Source organism: Ursus arctos, unplaced genomic scaffold, assembly GCF_023065955.2.
Source record: "Ursus arctos isolate Adak ecotype North America unplaced genomic scaffold, UrsArc2.0 scaffold_10, whole genome shotgun sequence".
NCBI classification, from domain to species: Eukaryota; Metazoa; Chordata; class Mammalia; order Carnivora; family Ursidae; genus Ursus; species Ursus arctos.
Window position 1 is genome coordinate 53,028,514 of NW_026622764.1, and position 9,294 is coordinate 53,037,807.

The 9,294-nt window shown below is 48.5% G+C and overlaps 1 non-coding gene across 1 annotated transcript; it reads right to left on the minus strand.

Annotated features, from left to right (window-relative positions):
- Positions 1–6,640: 6,640 nt before the first annotated feature.
- Positions 6,641–6,712, minus strand: TRNAE-UUC (transfer RNA glutamic acid (anticodon UUC)). The gene has a single exon. It is a non-coding gene; the product is annotated as a tRNA-Glu (tRNA).
- Positions 6,713–9,294: the final 2,582 nt, after the last annotated feature.

Sequence of the window (9,294 nt, forward strand, 5' to 3'; positions counted from 1 at the left end):
CCCGTGGAGCTGCACCGAGCCCGGGTGGTGCTCCTGAGACGTCTGTCACCGGCAGGGTCTCAGCCACGTTCCCCATGCGCACACTCCTGCCTGTCCGCCCTTCCTACCACCCGCCGCCTGCAACAGCCGGGCACCGTTCCGGGAGAAAACCCCGCAGTCTCCTATTCACCTGAAAAATGACAATTGCCCCCTAGGTGTCTGCTAGGTGTCTGGAACACCTGCGATTTCCTGCGCTCTCAGGTTGCTCCATTTCGATGTCCCGGCAGTGCCTCAAATTTGTCAGAGGAGACAAATCTCATTCTCTCTGCCCCACTTCTCTGTCTCACTGGGGATGCTTATCATCTTGGGGTTGTCAACAAATCATTCCTTCCCTTCACACCCCACCGCTGAGCTGTTGCCAGCTTCTGATTATGCCTCCTCTCCTTCCCTCTGCGCGCCACTCTCTCTGCCTCCCTTGAATCCATTAACCCCAATCAGGACATTAACAGGCACAGGTTATGGAAAATTACTCCAGCTTCTGATAACTGTCAGGTTCCCCGTTTCCACCTCCACTCAATGAACACATTTGACACTTAGAAAATCTCCTGCCTTCCTCTCCACTCCCCCACCTCCAGTTGTCTCTATTAGAGCTTTGAATGGAAAACAGCACTAGACCAGGAAGCACCCAGAGGCAAGAAATAAATGGCAGGGGTCACTGCCTTTGGCAAATACAATCGCTAAAGTTATACACAGTGAGAAGGTCAGGGTAGAAGGGGATGCACGCAGACTCCTGCAGATGTTGGCCAACATAGCCAAGATCCACTGGGGGTGGGGGTGCGGGGCTGGGCGAGCTCCCCGAGTCCACTTTCAAATGCTGCCAGATCTGGACACATTCTTTATAAGGCCTCCATTTTCCATATGTAATTCTGCAACTTTGGCTTTTGAGCTTCCAGTGGCATGATAATGCAGGTGATGGTCCTCAAACTAACCTGGGGCTCTGATGAAGCATCAGACACACCCCAAGGGCCCACTGTTTCCATTTTAAAATCAGAGCATGGGGCTATGAGGCAGCCAGCCAAAGAGCATGGGCCTCAGAGAAAATCTGCTATTCCCCACAGCCCTTCCAAACCCCTCTTTTTGGAACTTCCGCTTGGGAAGTCTGGAGAGAAGCTGGGAGGGTGGCCAGAGCCAGCCTGAACTGCTGTCCTGAGCACTTAACCATGTTTTGGCAGTTTGTGGCAATAACCAATCCTCTCTCCTCTGTATCTAGTGAGGAGAAAATTAGAGAGGAAAAAATGATGCATAGTAAAGAATTTGAACTTGCCTGAGAAGAGGTCTGCCCTTTGCCCTCAGCCTCTAGGAAATAGTTTATGTCATACCTGATAGGAGTATCTTTCCTTAGGATAGGTGTTGGACACACCCGATAGTTTTAGGGGGGAGCTGGCCATGTCAGAAAGACCATGTGACTTAGGGTCAGGACTCTGGGTCACTTGTTATCAGTCAACCTAGAGACTGAGTTCAACCACGTGGGTGATCAATCAATCATGCTTACATAATAAAGCCCCAATAAGAACTAAGCTGAGCTTCTCTGGTTGGTAATATTCAGTGCATATTGTCACACACCAATACTGGGAAGGTAATGCATCCTGATTCCATGGAGAGAGAAGGCAATGGAAGTTTGGCATTTGGAATACTCCCAGACTCTGCCCGATGTGTCTCTTCCTTCGAACAATTTCATTCTGTACCCTTACCCTGTAATTAACCATAACCACGAGTACTACAGCTTTCAGTGAGTTCTGTGGGTCCTTCTAACACAGCATCAAACCTGAGGGTGGTTTTGGCAAGCCCCCCAAACTTGCAGTTGGTGTCCAAAGTGAGGGCAGTCTTGGGGACTGTGTCCTCAAACTTTGCAGTTTGGCTAACTCCGGGCAAATGGGCTGAAAGCAAAGTATAATGTGAGTAGGTTAGCCCAAAGGGAAACTTTATTTTATGACGAAGTTGCCACATTCTGAAAATGAGGTTATGAAGCTATCTAGAGAGACCTGTCAAAACATTCTTCTCTTCTTACGAAAGTGTGGTTAGTGCTGACCATGAGCAGAGGACCAGGTCAGAAGATTCTCAAAGGCCCTCAAATCCAGGAGCCTCATCCTGGGGTCGAACTCTTTCCATGCTTAACTGTCCAGAGGTTCCCCATCACATTAAGAATGAAACGCAAGCTTCATACCTGCTGTGTGTGTGCGTGTGTGTGTATGTGTGTGTGCACGTGCGTGTGATTCCACTAAATTGTCAATCTACATCCGGGCTGGCACATAACAGGCACACTATAAATGTTGGCTGAATAAATGAATGGCTCGAATAAAAGGAATATAAAAATGTTTACTTTGCCAGCAAGATTTTATTTCTGGCTTGTCTTTTCATTATTTTTTTTAGTGAGATATAACTCACATACCATAAAATTCAAAACTTTCACAACTGAGAGGTTTTCATACATTCACAAAATGGTGCGACCATCACCGCTATTTAATTTATCTGGCTTACTTTGAATCCCTACTCCTCCTTCCTCTCCACCATGGGATTCTACTGAAGGCTGCCAACCACAATACCCCACGTGCATCAACCATCAGGAGGGCATGGGGCCCAGGCGAGGCCGAATTCCTCCCCAGCACTTTCCAACGGAAACTGAGAAAGGCCTTGCGTCTCAGTTGGGAAGCTGTCCAGAATGAACATGGAAGAACATGGAGCTGGCAGGGCCCAGATCCCTTGCCATGTGGAAGCAGCTGGCTTGTAAGAGATGAGAATATATCTTTCACAGAGAGAGAGAGAAAACACTGGTTCTGGTTGTTCCTGAGGTCAGTCACACTACCCCACTTCCCACAGTTCGGTTACATAAGCCAATGATTCCCTTGGGCCCTAGCTAGTTCCAGTGGCTTTCTGTAACTTGGAGCCTAAGGTGTTCCTCAGGACAATGCAGTCCTTGTCCGGCTCACACCTTCCCTCACACATGTTTATTAAGTATTTACTGTGTGCAGGGTACTGGCCTTGGAGCACATGACCTAGGGACACCATGGCTGGTGTGGGGAGCGCAATGAGAGAGAAACGCGCAGAGCCAAGCATGTCACCTGTCAGTGGGGCGAGGCAGACCTTTGGAGGAAATGACATCTAAGTCAAGACCCGAAGTTAGAGAGGAATAAGTATCAGAAGGCAGGTACACCAGACACTAAGGGGAATCAGAAGAGGTTCCCGGTGGCAAGGAAGGTAGGGGAAGCCCCGAAAAGGACCTGACATTTGAAGTAAGCCTTAAAGGATGGGTAGGACGCAGATATTTAGAGAAAGGGCACAAGAGCATTTCACCGAGGAAGCACGGAGTAAAGACGGATGCAGGACCCAGGAAGAAAGTAACAGGCATCCGGGATGCACGGAGGGAAGAGGAGGACTTCGGCTGCAAAGGTGGACTGGGAGCTCACGGCAGGCGAAGCCCCGCGGGGGTAGGCGCAGGGCTGCGGTGCGTTCAACTGTGAGCTATGACAAGCAAAAGAACCTGCGATGAAGCGATGGGTGAGTTGGGGACAGAGAAACCAGCTTTGCACCTATTCCGACAGTCCACGGAGCAAGACGATCTGACCCAGCAGCAGGGGAAATCGATGCCAACATATGAGGGCACCATTGAAAAGGTGGAAATGATCAGATTTAACGTCGTGATGGGAAGGAGAGGAGAAAGAGGAACCAAACGTGGTAACAATGGGGACGTTCGTGCTAACGGTGGGGGCACCAGCAGCCACTGGCCCCGCCCTGGGCCAAGTCCTTTGCGTGCACGTTCTGATCTCATCTTCACAGTGCCATGGGGCGGGTCCTATTATTACCCCCATTCTAGAATCCAGGAAACTCAGGAACGGATGAAGTCATTTGCGTCAACGCCACCTGAATGACACTTTAAGGAATTGAGCAGAGGCTTGGGAAGGGATGAGGTCATTTTTGCACAGACTGAGTTTAAGTTGCCCATCTGGGGGAAGCCCGGCCTTGAACTTTGGTTTGATGGGTTCTTGCTAGACGGCAACAGCCTACGTTTTCTTCATGAGTACACAACATAGGGCAAAATCCCAGAGTTTCTTAAACCGAGATACATTATCTTGATCGCACCCCCATCCATCGTCCCTGTGACTCTGTGACAGAAGGAAATTAGATTTACCCGATAAGCTTTGTTTTTCACAAAGCTATGTGCGATGATTACCCAGGACCCTGTGGTCTTCGAGGTGTTTGCAAATTGATTTGTTGATGATTTGTTCCAGTGATTTTCCAAGTATTCAGTGTTTTTCCAAGTTATTCAGCTTTACCATGTGGGTGAGTTAAATTTTGTGCTTGCCTTCCCTTTCCTGTATTAATATGAAGTTTTAATGTTGTGATTATTCAAGGTATTTTTTGCATGCAGCATATATCTCTGAGGGGACATACATACAAATCTCTAGGACTATAAATACACGTGTGGATAGGCATACGGCGATCCTCACGCACACTCCCTCAGACTTTATGACCATATGCAAAAATGGAAGCATACTGAGAACCTGTGACTAGTTCAAATACCCCAAATAAAGATCCTCACTGTCTATAAATGTTTATAGGGTACAAAAAAAAACCCCTCAAAATTTGTTATGACTATGTCCATGTAGCTATTCTGTGAACACTGACCAAAAGCCAGATACAACAAAATTTAAAAATTCATCTTTTCTGCCCCCAACCCCTTTCCCTGAAGCCAGGATTTGGAGAGAGTGGTGTCTGGCCAGGACACCGTGCAGAGACTCCATTTTTTTATGGATAAATCGAAACTCTAATACCAAGAATCAGAGGAATAAAATCCCAGACCCATTGATGCATGACTAAAATGAGGGGCCCAATTAAATAACTGCTAAGAACCTTTGCAGCTCAAATAGTCATTGAATATAAAGACTGATTATGAGAATGATTAATGAAAATTATGGCAAAATGTTTTGCAAAAATGCAAGGCTATAAGCATGCCGAATATGACTCAACCATTTCCCCCACAAAGTTAAACTCCTTTATTTTATTAAGCACGTCTTTAGAAGTATCTACTATGCTCTGAGTCTCAAGTATCATAGGCACCTAAAGAAAGCTTTTGTCAAATCTGTGACCCCAAAATCTATTTCATGAAAATGAATTATTCATAGGCCGAGTACGTCTGACAGCCTTCATGAGAATAGAACTCACCTGCTAGATAAAAGCAAATTTTGAACCAAACAAACAAAAAAACACAACTCCTCACCGGCAGCCCTCTCCATCAGCAACACTCCCTCCCCTTACTCATTTCAACCCAGAAGCCCCCGGACTGACTGCATTATCCTTTGTTTCCCTAAACTCTAAATAAACCTGCATTAAATTCTTTATTAAATTCTCTGCTAAGAATTTGTCATCAGTTTCCTATTGGGCCCCTGGCTGGTAGAGGCATAATAATATTATCTAATAACAAAACAAGGATTAAATTGAAAAAGGTACGTAAAGCATTTAGCCTGGTTCATAGCAAGTGCTCAATAAATATTACGTAGTATAATTATGACTGGGCTCTTTATTTTCCTATCAGTTCTGTCCTACTTGAGTCCATAAATGCAGATTACCAGCAAGCCCTTTATTAGGAATTTTGAATAAATGTATATTTTCGCCTAGTAATTTTCTCATGAAGGATGACATTTGGTTTTGCGTCCCTTAGAGTCCCAAAGGACTTTTTATTAAAGGAGAGCAAATTTCAAAGTCACATGGACACCAAGTCTTTTTCACAGTCATTTCTCAGTATTGGTGGCAGTCTGGGAACAGCCGGGGAAGCTTCCAAAAATTCAACACCAGTGGGAAAGGAGTGTGGCTTCTGAACGCCTTGAGGATTTTCCTAATGGCAAATGTTCAGCGTGGTAAGCGAGATAAGATTATAGCAGAGGAAACACTTCTTTGGGTAGCTAACAGTTGGAAGCCGTCTTGTGCCACATCGATGCTAAGATTCCTAATTCTAGTTCAGCATATCATGAGTTCTAGAAGTTTTAAAAACAGAATGTGTCAAATAAATGTTAGGGCTGGAGAAGGAAGTGGTGTTTTTGCCGTTGCCTCGCTCCTCAATCCATAGTTAAAATAACCGAAGTTCCCCCCCCCTCCCCCCCACACAACTGTTCAGGGAGCTCTTCCGACGGCTACCGCCACAGAGCGAACGCTGAGCTACTCTGCCCTTACTAACACGTCTTTTCTGGCAATCTTGCTGTCCTCAATAGAATGGCTTTAAGCAACTTAAAGCCTTATAATGTCCCCAAATGCGTCTTTATTTTTCTTTCAGAGAAGAGCACTTTTTGGTCGTCTGCTCCATATCCGCAGAACAGGGGGCAGCCACATCAGTAGTACTGGCTGGAATATGTGTTCTAGCACCAGACCCATCTTCTTCGCTCGGATTTAATCCCCTCTTTCAAAAGCTAACGTCCTCACTGTCGGAGATACTGCCTCTTCTCCTGCTTCCGCCAGCGGCGCGGGGTTTGGGGAGGGAGGCCCTCATTCCCTTCAGGCCCAAGCTTCCCTGCTGCTCTGAAATTGGGTTATAGGTTTTTCTAAAAACACCAGCCTTCTTCTGGTTGAGAAGGGCCTAAATTGGGTTTATTTTTTCCTAAAAGGTTTGGCGTTCCCACACCGGGAGTCGAACCCGGGCCGCCTGGGTGAAAACCAGGAATCCTAACCGCTAGACCATGTGGGAGACGACGAGCGTGCTTTCAAGCCTAGGTAAATTGAGTCGTTCGCAGCGGCTTCCGCCCGCCACCCCCCCCCCCCCCCCGCCTCCCCGCCTCCCCGCCTCCCCGCCTCCCCGCCTCCCCGGGCCTCTGGCGTCAGACTTGCTTCTGCGCCTGCGGAGATCCTAAGGCGCCCTTAACCCCTTCCGGCCTCCGCTCCGCTCCTTGCCGAGGGTCGCGGTCTTTCCGCCCTCGCGTCCTTTGTGATCTCATCCAGTCTCCTGGTTCTAGACACCACGTCTACACCCGAGTAGACCCCTCGACTGGATGAGTCATTGTTCTTAATTCCGCACAGGAAATCCCGCAGAGTGCAAAGGACTGGTGTTTGAGGGTTAGACTCGGGAACGAGAAAGCGGTGCCGAGTGGAGTCGTCACACCGCCACAGCGAAGGCCAGACGGGAGCGGGCGTCCCAGCCGCGGGGCGGCCGCTCGGAGCCCGCCTCGCCGGGTCTCCGCCCTACGGGGCCTCCGCGTCGGGACTCGCTGCGCGCCGGCGCCCCTGAGGCCGGGCTGTGGCCGCCGGCCGCCCCGCCTCGCTGCTCGCGGGGGGCCCGGCCCCCGTCCGGCCCCGGCAAGTTTCTTTTTCCTCTCCAGAAACAGAAACGGGGGCTGCCTGGAAGCCCGCAGCATTCCAGGTTCTGTTGATTCAACGGCAAACGGCAGGATTTGTGTCCCCCAAAGTAGGCGAGGGTGGTTTGTAAATGTAGCTTATAAACCTGGAGAAAGCCCCCTCCTGCAAGCAGTCTTGGTTGATGGAAATTCTTTGTGGTTTCCAAACTCGTCCTGGGGTTGAAGGAGCATTTCACTGGGACCCGTCTATGCGTTAGCGACCTACTGTTTGGATTAGGCAAGTACAAAGAGTCAGTTATTCGGGATAGCCGGGGTGGGAGAGCTATGGTTCTGCTGTCCTCGTTGTGGCTTAGGCTACACAGAAGTTGTTTTGCTAGCGGCGGACACTTTGGAGCCCAGTGAAAAGTCCACTCCCCACCTGCCAAAGGAACGGTGCAGGTCCCGGCTCCCCCCGCCCCCCGAACTAACGGAGGCTCTCTAAGGCTTCAATTGTGACATTCAGCAGCGAGAGGGAGGAGCGACAAGAGACCCGAACTAGAAACTATTCGGCCTAGCGTTTATTAACAGAGATGAAGCTCCCTCACAGGGAGTGAACAGAACCCAACATCGCTGAAACTTCACGAAGCTCCAGGGAAAAACTAGAACCTACTGACTGCAAACCTACTATGGGTATTAGACACATTCAAATATGTCTGCTCACTTAATCCTCGCATTATACCTATGAGATAGGTCTTATCCCAGTCTTTGGTCGTTCTTCCTGTACTATCTTTGCATCTTTGGACAGTTTCAGTGATTTGTTTTTTAATCAGTGAGAGTGGTCTTCCTTTTGGAGACATCTGGGAGCACTCAAGAAAAGTCTCCAAAACAAACCTCATCAATTACAGAATACCTTACATCCTGTGGTTCTCAATTAAGGACCATGATTTCTCATGTCCCTTTCTGTTCTGTTTTTCCCATTTGATGATAATCTTTTTAAAAAGTATCTTGCAAGTTGTTAAGATAAAAGTTCCCAGTGTAACCGATACATTGAGCAAGCGCCGTCTTTAGGATATAATCGAAATGCAATTTTATTTTTGTCTCTTACTGTCCCAAACTGAAATCTGTTCAGTTTTCCCCTTGCCACTGGGTGAAAGCTTGGGCAGTAATGGAGAGCCCTAGGGGCACTTCAAATAATAAAGCGCAGTGCAGGACAATATGCTTTTCAACAAGTCAGTCTTCGTTTCTAGATAGTTCTGCCCCTCCATCCCAGCTTGAGCATGATTTCAGGCTAGGAAGGCTGGTGTGAGCTGGCTCAGGCTCCCGTCAGCTCACAGGATCCCACCGTGGGCTGCTTCGGTGCCATCACACTGGTAGCCTGTAGCCTGAGATGGCCATGCTGGGAGGGTTACACCACAGAAATAGGCAAATCCTCCAAGGCAGGGCTTTTCACCTCGGGAGCTGGTGTGCCGCTTAGAAAACAGTGGTGCACTGGTTAAATATTTATCCACACAACACCGGGCCAAGGTTTACTGTCAAGGGAACAGGGTGTGATTCACTTCTTACTTCACTTTCTTTGGCCTTCTTTTTGAGACTCCAAGGCCCTCCAAGGTTGGAGTGTAGGGAGGGCAAGAGAATGGGGAAGTGGAAGTTCCTACTGGACTGGTACTGTCAAAAGTTGGCTCGCTGCTTTCTGGGTCTGAATGTGTTCTCAAGCTGACCCTCTTTTTCAGTCATTCTCTGTGGCTTCACCGGAGGCGTCCATGCCGGGGGTCCTTAGACAGTGTCCCAACCAGGAGGCCAGCCGTGTTCTCCCAGCGTGGGTCTTTCACCAGTGGTACCAGGAGCACCAGTGGCCGAGTTTAACTGCCGATTCCCAACCCCACCATGAACTTCCACATGAGAACTTCTGGGAGCTGGGGCCTGGGAGACTGAATTTTAACAAGCACTGGCCCCTGCGATGATTCTGATGCCGGTGGAGTTTGAGAAACACTGAATGACA